This window comes from Pollicipes pollicipes, unplaced genomic scaffold (genome assembly GCF_011947565.3).
Source record: "Pollicipes pollicipes isolate AB1234 unplaced genomic scaffold, Ppol_2.1 Scaffold_5724;HRSCAF=6776_pilon_pilon_pilon, whole genome shotgun sequence".
Classification (NCBI taxonomy): Eukaryota; Metazoa; Arthropoda; class Thecostraca; order Pollicipedomorpha; family Pollicipedidae; genus Pollicipes; species Pollicipes pollicipes.
The window spans coordinates 11,217,443-11,228,838 of NW_023596746.1; the positions used below are offsets into that span (position 1 = coordinate 11,217,443).

Genomic DNA, 11,396 nt, shown 5'->3' on the forward strand with positions numbered 1-11,396 from the left:
AATTTACAATGAATATGCATATTGACTTCGAATGCCGTATGGTCAGTGGGATGGTAGGATTTCAACACCGTTCCTACAGCGTCATGGATGCCTCGGCAGCCTTGAATAAGCAGCCTTTTATAAGAAATAGCCTGCACATCGGGGGCGTGTAGCTCAGAAACTAGAGGATTTTTTCTATTACACCGCCATCACCTTCATTTAGTTGTATATGCAATATGATGGAGATCAAAAGCGCTTTAGCTCACGAATGTGCGCAGCGATGCTCGGCCTCTTTTGCCTCAAACCCGTTGCTCCTCTCAGCAGCAGTAAGTCCTAAATAAATCCTCGACATGTGTCGCTCCAGCGTCCTACGTTTACCTTTGAAAGTTCAGCTCAAGTGTCCACAAACAACAGTTTTCCTAAATCGACAGGGCTTTTTAAAGGGAATGTTCCACATTTGTTTGGCGTTTTGAACTGAAATAGCCGTCTTGAAGACATTTTGATGCAGTTCACGGATATCCACTTTATAAGACCCAAAACGCTCTGGTTCCTGAGTTACACGCGCGCAGATTACGAAAGCTTTTATTTAGAGCCGTTTTCAAAACAGCCTTCTGATTGGTGACGCCATAGAAACGTCATTAGATCCCCGCGATATTACAGGCTGCTGTTTGTTTATGGTCAAGACAGCATGGCTGCTGATACATTCGCAAAGGCGATAATGCTGCACATATGGTGCAGTCCGCGGAAGATGATTGGCTATAAGTGAGATTTTACTGCTGAATGCGTGTCGCGAACACAAACGTGAACAATTTCGGGTCGTGCGATACTCATGAACGGGTCATTTTTCCTTATTTCTAGGCATCAGGTCAATGCTATAAAAAGAATGCCACTGTCTGCAAAAAAGTACGGCACCCAAAAAATGGGCACTCTCCCGAAGTTATGAAAAAGAATACGCAACCGCAAATCTGTCTTTTTTCTCCTGCTCACGTGTTTTCTTCTTCTACTACCGTATCTCTTACAGACAGCTCGGCTGGCGCCTTGCATACTGGAGCACATACCCGTGCACGGGTTTATGGATTAGCAAGGCATTGTGAAATTAGGGAAACATTACAGTAATTTTAGATACATATATTTCTCTATTTCTCACATATGGTACGAGAAATTTAAATCTTGAATAAAATATTGGGTTTTACAAGAAGAACCTCTTGAGCGGCATTACCATGAGCCCACGTTGATACTTTGTTTCGAAAGGAAATCACGGTTAAGTCCGGTGTTGCGGCTGATGATCTGTGCGGAAATTGTAAGAAAACATACATTACGTACATTTTCATGCTTCGTCATCCCGCGCGCAACCCGTCCGAGACCGGGGGGGGGGGGGGGGGGCTGCTCGCGCGGAGCGTGGAACAGCGGACCAGCCGGTCCTGGTCCAGAGCTCCCCCCATGAACAAACACGTCCATCAGGCCGGGAGAAGAATGCGGCTCGGCTCGACGCTTCAGCCGATCAGCTCACATCGTCAAAACAACGCCACGTGCTTCCCGCGGAACAACCAGGACGGCGGCCCCATCTGTCAAAATTGTCCATCACGCCAACAAAAATGTAGGCGAGAGCAGGCGACCGGCGACGCAACATGTGCACAGGAATGTGCAGATAACATGTTGTTAGGATGTTTGCTGCTTCGCCCCAGCAAGCCCTGCCGCGCCGGCCCGCCGTCGCCCCAGATGCCATCAGAAGAGCCACGCCAAGTGTGAACTGGGCAGATGGGGACGCACAGGGCCCGCCCGAGCCAAGAGCGGGTGGGCCTTGCGCCATCGTCAGCGACACCACGCCCGAGATCTGGCCCAGCCACGCGAGAAGACGAGGGCGGGCCGACCCGGTAAAGAGACGTCGAAAATCGATAAAACATCGTGGAAGGGGCTCCGGAGACCGTCAGTGCCAGGGAGTGCGCCCAACGCCTGCAGCCACACCTCGAGGTCGACTCTCCAAGCTCCAGCTCGCGGCACCCGACTGCGATATCAGGCACGGCGGGCGACGGTCACCGGCGACAGCACGCACGACCTGAGTGCCTGGGCTGTTGTCCACCCTCCCACGGGACCATGGATGGCTGGCGCTCCGGCGTGCCCTTTTTTCCATTCCCACCGGGCGCGCGCAGGCCACGGCGATTAGTCCCCTCCCGAAGAGTGGGCGAAAAGGGGGTGGGGGTGGGTGTAATTTTTGTTGTACATACAGGCGACGGCTTGCGTTTCGATGGTTTAGCGTGGGGGAGAGGCTCGAAAGGGATTGGTCCAGGCGGTGGGAGGGCCCTCGTGCCCGGTGTTGGACGGCGCTGTGTCCGGAGCCGTGGACGCACGCTTGGGTGCGACGGCTCGCTCGTTAGCCGGCTCCGAAGCTGTAGATGGCGGTGCCTTGGTGTGGATGGACCGGGCAGTCCAGTGCTAGCGGCCCGCCGGCAAGTGAGCACCACGGCGTGGCTACGGCAGGGTCGAGGGGCCAGACGACTGCAGCCCTGCTTTTACGCAGATATATGTTTGTGGGTAGCGCGGCTCAAAGCAAGATGTCGCTCCTTTTTTTCGAAGACAGCTGACTCGTGTTACTGTTTCCCATTAGAATCCAGGCCCGACGGCATAAAAGAGGCATAGGTCATGGTATGATCTAGGACCAGTGGGCACCGCCCGGCATGCCGGATTATGGACGGCGGTGGCGGGGTCTATCCGTGGTGTTCCCGCCTTGGGACGGAACAGGACACGGCCTGCTCTGTTCCGACGTGGTGTACGCCAGGCCTTATGGGCGTTTGATGACGGGATGTTCGGGACGGATAGAGACCCCGCCATCGACGCCCGTAGGAAGTGCGGCGAGGAACCAGGTCGCCGGACAGGCCGGTCAGGCCGAGCCTCCAGAGCACGCCAGCTGATGAGGCCGTAAGGCGTGAACGCGGGTTACTCCGGGCACTCGTCGTCTGCCAAGGGGCTCCACCGTCCCATCGGGGGCGCTGTCTACCTCCAGGCCTCTGAGGGCCGCGCCGTGGGGCGGTGCCTCGCAAAGGTCGCTCCGGCAGGCGGGAGGTCAGGGCGCGGAAGCGCCGGAGGCGACGTTTCCGTGCTGGACGAGGCGATACCTAAGGCGCGTGCGCGGCAGCGGAAAGCTGCGAGCGCTGGGCGTGACCGAGCGAATGGTGGGCCGCCCATCGTGAATGGAGCACGGGGAGTGTCGTCCAAACAGGGAGCCGTCACCCTGGAGGTCAGGTGAGGGAACGAGTCACCGTCCATTTTCGGATACACGTTAAACAGGGCTTAAACGTGGTTTTCTCGAAGGTTTGAAATGCGATAAAAAACCTAACTTATCGAGGACCCACGCAGACGAGCCAATTGCAATGCCAAGGCGCTGGAAGAAGGGCGGGTGGGGGGTCCCATCCGTGTGGAAGCCAAGGAGAGTGGGTTGACGTGGGTGACAGCTTATGTGTGTGCTTGGAGGAAGTGTGATGGGGCGCCGATTGCGTGGAGTCTCCGTGGATTAGTTAACGCCGGGAGGGGGGTGGGGGGCTCCCATGGTTATGATCCAGCAGGCCCTCGCCAATATAATTCGCCATTGCGTTGCCGTGTTTAAGGGCGCACACCCATGGGCGGGGAGACAGCCGTTCACGGTGCCTGATCGGGCCCACCATCTCGCCAATGCCCCGGTCGCCCGCTTCATCTTAGCTCCGTAGTCCACATAAGTGTGTTGATGTCGGGTGTACCGAAGTCACAACGTGCCGAGTCGTGCACTAATATCATCTGGCTCGTATGCTGACCAACGGGGTCCTCATCATAAATTCGCTCTTGCGGGGAGGCGTGGCAGCGGCAGCCGGCGGCGCACAACATTTAGCGACGCCGGCAGCAGCACACGTCGCTCACCGTAGAACTCCCTCCACCCCTACACTGTCGGAGGGTGAGCTGAGCAAAAATGGTGATATCGGCCGATGCAATATTTAAATGGCCGGTTAATAGTGCCATCGGACTCCTCCCATTCGGTCAAAAGATTCGACACCCTTTTGCCGTGGCCCCATGTGCCGACGTACACTCAGCTAGTCGGCGGCCATTGATATTGATCTCGGGTACTTTCCACTGGCTCGGAGGGTCGTGTGCTGTTTCTGAGCCCATAAGAAGTAGGGCACCAAGCCACTTGACTATCAGGGGCACTTAACATTGATCCAGGTCTCTTTTCATTTGATCTCGTTTGCGAAGTACCCCTCACTCCCATCGGGGCCATTTATTTTAACCTGCCCGGACAATCTTGACCGCACAGACATAAGTTCACGCACAGTGGTCATGGATGATACCCCTTTGCTCACAGGGCCTTGCGCTCTGACCGGGGCTCTATGTGTCAACCTGCCGGGGCACTCCCGATCGTTGAAGAGCCAATAACGTTGGTCTTGGCTCTTCTCGCTTCCTCTGAGACCCTATACTTCTTGACGGAAGCCCCATTATTGGCCCTCCGCGGCATCCATGATCGCTCAGGTTCCGTCCCCATTGACCTTGGTGCCCCAGCCTTAAAGCAAGGGTGGGATATGCTCCGACGAGTTTTACGTGCGTCTATTGAACATAACTTTACTTGTCGCCCGCGCCGTATGTGCCATTTCCCTTGGTTATTTAATTTGCGGCACTTATACGGCGTTCGCATCACGTTTTAAGCATTTTGAACGCCAGGATGTTTCTATCCCTTATAACAGACAAAGCAAAAGCTCCGCATGAGTCATCAGCCATCGGCTGATCTTATCGGCCGGCAGGCTAGCCGTGGTTAGGCTAGGGATGAAGTTATTGCTTCATTTCGATGGCACTTAGCAGCGAACTTTAATGTATTTTGCTATTTTCCAAAACACCTAGTTTCAATATGACAAGAATCACTATGATCTGGAGAAAACTGATAAACTCAATGCATGTGGCTATGAAGCACGCCTAGTTTGTTTGGGGCCACACACAGTAAGATGAGTTCCCACATCAAAAATAGCATGCTAAGCATATCCGGATTTAAAGGCCATAATGTGAGGAGGGGTCTTAAACTCTGGGATGGCGCACAATATTGCGCCCCCCCCCCCGTCCCTCCACACACTCACGAAATCCTGTATCCGCCCCTGTGTATTGCCGCATTCCGTGTGCGTAGTCCCAACTTTCATCTATGCGACTATAACCGTCTTGCGCTAACTGTCACTTCCCAGTCCATCCACTAGATGGCACTATTCCTACCACACGGGATGAGTGCGCGACCGACACAGGCATACAAGGCAAGATACGACAGCTGAGTGGAGTGGTCCGCTTGCTGGCACGTTAAGCCAGCCGCCATATTTGGTAAATGCAAGAAACATAGGCTCGCGCTGACAGATATATCGCAAGGCACGGGGCGAGGAGGTCGCTGTGTCATACCGTGGAAGCAAAAATTAAAGCTAGAATCGACTTATAAGGTCTAAACGAGGTAGAGTCGGGTGTCAAAGATCCTGAAACATCCACGTATCGTACTGGACTCCTCAATGCGTTACCCGTATGGAGAAAACCCCGCCGCCAATCTCCACGACCGTTGCCTGCGTGGACGACCCGCCGTGCCCACACCGAGCGATGGCGGAGCCGCTAACTTCCTGTCTACCTGATGCTCTAAAACTCTGCGGGAGTCGGCTGCGCTCGCATCCGATGTGCACGGGCGACATCCGTTCGGTAGGGCTGAGGAGAATACCGTAATTCCCACACCAGTAAGCCTTTCCATAAAACCCTCTATCGTACTCCACGGTCCCACAGTATCTTTCTTAGACTCCATCCAAACCGGCGATAACAACATTCCATGATTTTTAGTCGGTCGCTCACTTCAGTGACGACAAATCAGCGCACTTTCTACGGCCTGGCCAGTCGGTCGATTTGCTATCTTTGCTAGCAGGCTATCAGTATACCAAACTAGACAGTAGAAAATACTAAAAACAATCTAGATATGGTGATCCATTCGGTCGCTAGGATTTTGAAATATGTCCTTGTCCTACCTTGGTTTTGTAAAAAATTATTATAAGATCCACTCCGATCCTTCAACGAACCCACAGCCGGGCTTTTTCGATCTGTTTAATGCTCTAGTGCGGAGAACCGTAGCTGCCAAGTGAGGGGCACAGCACGGGGCGCTGCATTCTTCTGGACCGGGTGCTGCGTTCTCTGTGATTGGCAACGGACCAGGTGCTTCATCCTTGTGAAGAGCATTGGACTGTGTGATTCCTATGGAATCGTTCATTTTTATGCAACAACAGAGCATTAGACGACACCATGCGTCTCTAATATGCTTTTTAGACAACACATTAATTGAATGAACAAATTAAACTAGCCAAAGGTCAGGTATGAAGGCCAGACCAAGGTAAAAACCAACGTGTTGCTCTGGTATATAGCTTGCTGTATTGGGTAATTTCTGGCGCCAATTTCGAATTTATTCATAACAGGAACCGTATTATACATCTTTGATGGACTTATAAAAGGTCTGAGCAAGTCACTGACTTAAAATGACTCAGGTCAGTATTTTGTTTTGAGGAGCATGCTACCTGGCGTAATCCTTATCGCTTATTCAAATTGCAAAACTCAAAGCAGTCTGGTATAATTTTGGTTACCATGACCTTCGAAAAGTTAAACAAGGTCATTGAACACGAATGAGCATGTGGCCTTTTGCTTATAAGGCGTGTTTAGGTTCTAGGGGCACATGGGAGACCGGCCTGGAGTTTGGCCGTGTTTGACCTCATTGACCCGAAGTTCATGACCTAGGAGCATCAACATTTGGCGCAAATGCATTCACGTACAGGCCAAAACACCCTGTGAATTTTTTGTCTCCAGCGTTCTTAGTTCTTGAGATCTCAGAGGGTCGAATGGACCCCACCCGAGCGAAGGTTGTCTAACCGGCCAACCGGGCGCGCCTTAAATGCGTCATTACGGCAAAAATCATAACCAATCATCAAGGTTAGCGTTGCGAAGTGTGTAAGGCGGAAGGATTGTGAGGAAGTTCTACGTGTAGGTTAATCTGAATGTGACATTCGTCGGTAAATAGTGCGAAGTGTGCATGGAAGCTGGCTACATAACTTGGTGGAAACATACGGATAAGGCATACCCAGTTTTACCCAGGTGCATGTGCAACAATATGTGTTGTGTGTATGGCTGTGGAGTGGCATGCATATGATTAAACACATCTATATTCTGAGCTTTTGCTTTGCATGTGCAGTGTGCTTCAGATTTCCTTGAATTGCAATAAACGGAATATCGTGTGGAAACATTCAGTTCACTGCAATTGGCACAGTTGAATTCCAACAACAGGGTACGACAGCATTGTGAAATGTATTTATTTTATGTTTGAAAGGCACTGAAACAGCCATGCGTGAACACGCTTCAAAAAAATGAGTTGTGAAACATCACCCATACATGCAGTAAATAACGGAGCCATACTCCACGAATAATTTCATCCACAGTCCACAACACCAAACAGCAAGTATCCCCCCAGTGCCTTCCACGACCACCGTGCAGCATCTGCCAAGTAACCAGCTATCTTCGATTGCCAGGCTTCTGCTGACGCGGCAACGTTTGCGTGCATAAACAGGACTCCGTCCATGCCCATGCACAGTGGTTTAACATAGCGGCACTGAACCCCATAACGTCACTCGTCGGCGTAAGCGGGCGAATTCGGCTACAGCAGTCCTCTATCGGGAAATATCCGAACCAAGAGGTTAAGGGTTGCCAAGAAGTGGGACAGCATCCCAACCTTTGGATCTCCCGTAAGCTAAACGTTGAGCTTCTAGTTCCCGCGATTTTGATGCTGGACGTTTGGATGTCCTGATTCTGCTCTGTTCAGAGATGTTGGACAATTTCCTGGTGTCATGAACGCTGAATGGTGCGATTCTGAACGTTTTGATCTTGGGACGTCATGTGCTCGGGACGTTTCAATAAGCATTCGTACCTAATACGTTATTTACCCGCGGGCCTCACGACAAGTTTTCTTGCAAACTGATGGATAATATTGTCAACAGCTCATCGAAATTGTTCTTATTGTCGGAAGCAGAAGAGGAGACGGGATGCCCTGTTTGTAGAAATTATTTCAACAGGAATTAGTACTTACTATATGTCTTAGGTACAACCATAAACAGCTACTCAGCCGGTAAAGTTAAATACAAGAGGTCATAAAGCTCAGTAAGGAAAGTGAAAGACATCATCAAAAGTAAAAAAGCTGGGGAGCACTGAAACCAACTAGACCATAAATTATGCCCTGAAAGGGAACCATGTGGTCTGATTGGCGCATCCCACTGGCACATTCGCTCATTACAATAACGCGGCACTGGTGAACAGCGCGATTGTGGTACTTGCTAGCAGCCTATCATCTTCCGCGTATTTTATCATACGTGCCGCGTCATCGTTTTTGCCAATGTATCAGCGGCCATGCTGTTTTGACCATGAGCAGAATACAGCCTGAAGTATGACTGCGATCGCATGTCGTTTCTATGACGTCATTAATGCCAAGGCGACTTTGAAATACACTTCCAACAAACGTTTTCGCGCTTTTGCGTCCATGCAACTCAGGAACCAGAGCATTTCGGTTCTTCAAAAGGACATGACCGTGAACTGCACCAAAAGGTTCTTTAAGATGGTTATTTCATTTCAAAACGCCATACATATGTGCAACATTCCCTTCAGCTCGCCAGGGTTTCTCTTTTACGAAAATGAGGGAATTCGGGACGAAGGAAAATTTCTGGGTTCTGGACCCGCTCCCTGGCTGCGCCTCTGAAAGTTGTTCCGTTGCCAGCCGACTCCGAACTGATGTGGAGTATTTTACCCACTGCCGTGCCGGCCATTGTGCGCATAAGCAGGAAGGAGCGCGGCACCGCTCGTGTGTGGCGCGGGGCAAGTTGTAACCTACACCACAAGGCGTATGGTCCGGAAACCTGTCGCCGGCCGTCACCCGGGCTATAGGCTTCGACATTACTGGAGACGCGGCCGTCTGCCTGGAGATGGAAACAGCCGAACCAAACATCCTGGGTGCCGCAGCCGAGTTATGCGCATGCGCAAGGAAGCGAACATCCCATTCCAGGGCGGGCACGGCGTGGGGCATGATGAACTGTGATCTGACGTGACGTAACGTGACGAGGAGTTTTGCAAAAAGCTGTATTACTATTGCTGCATGCTGTTCGTTCTAACAATCTGAAATGGCCTGCCTATTTGTCTGGGGCGTGTTGAGCTCCCACATGTTACCTATTTAGTTTGAGCCATATAACACGGCATTACTGACGCGGCATTGTTAAAAATGATCGACTCACGATTCAGCTCACGAAATATACGAATATTGTGATGAAGCTCATGACTCAGAGCAGTGTATTTCCGAACGACCAGCTCGGCTCGCGGCTCACCCAAAAAGGCTGGCTGGTGAGCCGATTCAGGATTCAGCTCGAGCCCAGCACAAGTCCGGTAGATGATGATAGTAACTGACAAGGCTCTCTTCACCGTGGTGGTCGAAATGTGGGCTTCGCCGCCACGTCAAAACATCCTGGCACAAGCTGATGTTGCTTCACACGCGCTCAGGTGGGGGATCAAATTGACCCCCCCGAAGGTTTTTCCAAAATGGTTTCCAAACAGGGTGGCATAGCCGCGCCAAATTTTGCATAGCTTTAGACCATTAAATAGCAGATCATTTGGCGTCACAAATTTAGATGTACCTTGTAAGATCGCTGACCTATGGCAGGTCAAAGTCAGACCATGGTATCAGCGAAGGCAAGTTCTAGGAAATCCTTCAGTCTGATCCAACAACGGAGTGTTAGGCGAAGCCATACATCTCTGAGATGCTTTCTGAGGCAACACAGCAGTTGAATGAGCAAATTATGTGAGCCTAAGGTCAGGTATGAAGGTCACGCCAAGGTCAAAACCAACCTGATTTGTTGCTCTAGGGCTTGCTGTACGAGATGGTTTCTGGTGCCTGTTTCGAGTTTATTGATGGCAGGAGCCGCATTATACATCTTTTATGGACTTCTTAGAGGTTGGAATAGGTCACTGACCTAAAATGACCACGTCAACATTTTGTTTTAGGGAAATACTGCCTAGTGTAATATATGTCGCTTAGTGAAATGCAAAACTCAAAGCAATCTTGTATGCTTTTGGTCACCTTGACCTTAAAAAGGTCGAACAAGGCCACTGACCTTGAATGAGGATGTGACCTTTTGCTTAGAAACGTTTATCTAGGTTCTTGGGGCACTTTGGGGGCCAACCCAGAACTTGACCTTGTTTGACCTTTTTGGACCCAAAGGGCATGGCCTAGGAACCTGAAACTTTGACCTAAGTGAGTTGAGGTACAGGCCAACGTACCCTGTAAAATATGGTGTCTGTAGCTTTTTTATTCCCCGAGATATCAGCAAGGGGGTCAAATTGCCCCCCCCCCCCCCACCCGAGCGAAGGGTATCTGGCCGGCCACCCGGGCGCGTGTTAAGAGGTGTTAGAATATGTCACGCATCTCTCCTCCCCAAGGTAAGTATTTTCAAGCAATGTGTCATTGATACCTGTATTTCAGGAACGCAGCTGGGTAAACACAGCCGTTTCCACAGCAACTGCCGACAATGACACAAACCAGACGCTCCAAGTACTCGGCCCTGACCAGAGCGATGCGTTTGCTGCCCTGGCGGCGGCCGCGCGGCGGAGCACCCCGGGCTGCAGTGTAAGGTGTCAAGAGAACACCTGTGTGCTAACCAGTGAATGTTTGCGCAATTTGGCGAGTGCCACTTAGGTGCTGGCATTTTCCTCTTGTCCCAGGCAGGAAACACGGCCGCAGGGACCGTTAGGAGTGCCTGTGACGGGTGTCAAATACAGACGTGACTTTGGCCGCATCGGGTGTACCAGTGAGCCGGAGGCGGGACCCCGGAACAGCAGAACTTCGGCGATAGCGGTGCATCTCATACTTAACACCAATTCGGCCTCACGCCTCTCGTCGAGCTACGTACACTCGCCCCGGCTGCGTGCTACCACGATGGAGCTCAGCCGCTCACAGCGGGACCTCTGGTGACTACCTCCGCCCAAGCGCCACCAATCTGTTCCAGTCCGTCCAGCCCGCAGGTGTTTCAACATTCATCATCGTGCTGTCAGCAATTGCGCCTCAACCGCGGTTTGGAAGACGGCGTCTACCAGTGCTCGCTCCACTATAGCAATATCGCCACAGGTCAAGTCCACTGCGCGCGGAACGGTCCTGTATTACGACCACATCCAACAGAGAATAAACCCTTCCCCGGCGTCTCAGTAAGCCCACACCGAAAACTCCGACCAAGACCTGGCATCATTACCTGGCAAGACCTGGGAACATGGCATCATTCAGCACCCAAATGCCAGTTTCCTGATTCAGTGGTGCGGGCCAAACGGTGGCCGCGTTCTTCGCTGACCTCAAGTCTTTCGCGGTGTCGCGAACTCCGGCA

At 51.6% G+C, this 11,396-nt stretch overlaps 1 long non-coding RNA gene across 1 annotated transcript; it reads left to right on the forward strand.

The window, feature by feature from the left end:
- Positions 1 to 3,124: 3,124 nt before the first annotated feature.
- LOC119103868 (uncharacterized) lies at positions 3,125 to 10,811 on the forward strand. Its single transcript, XR_005094828.1, has 2 exons — positions 3,125 to 3,219; positions 10,505 to 10,811. It is a non-coding gene; the product is annotated as an uncharacterized LOC119103868 (long non-coding RNA).
- Positions 10,812 to 11,396: the final 585 nt, after the last annotated feature.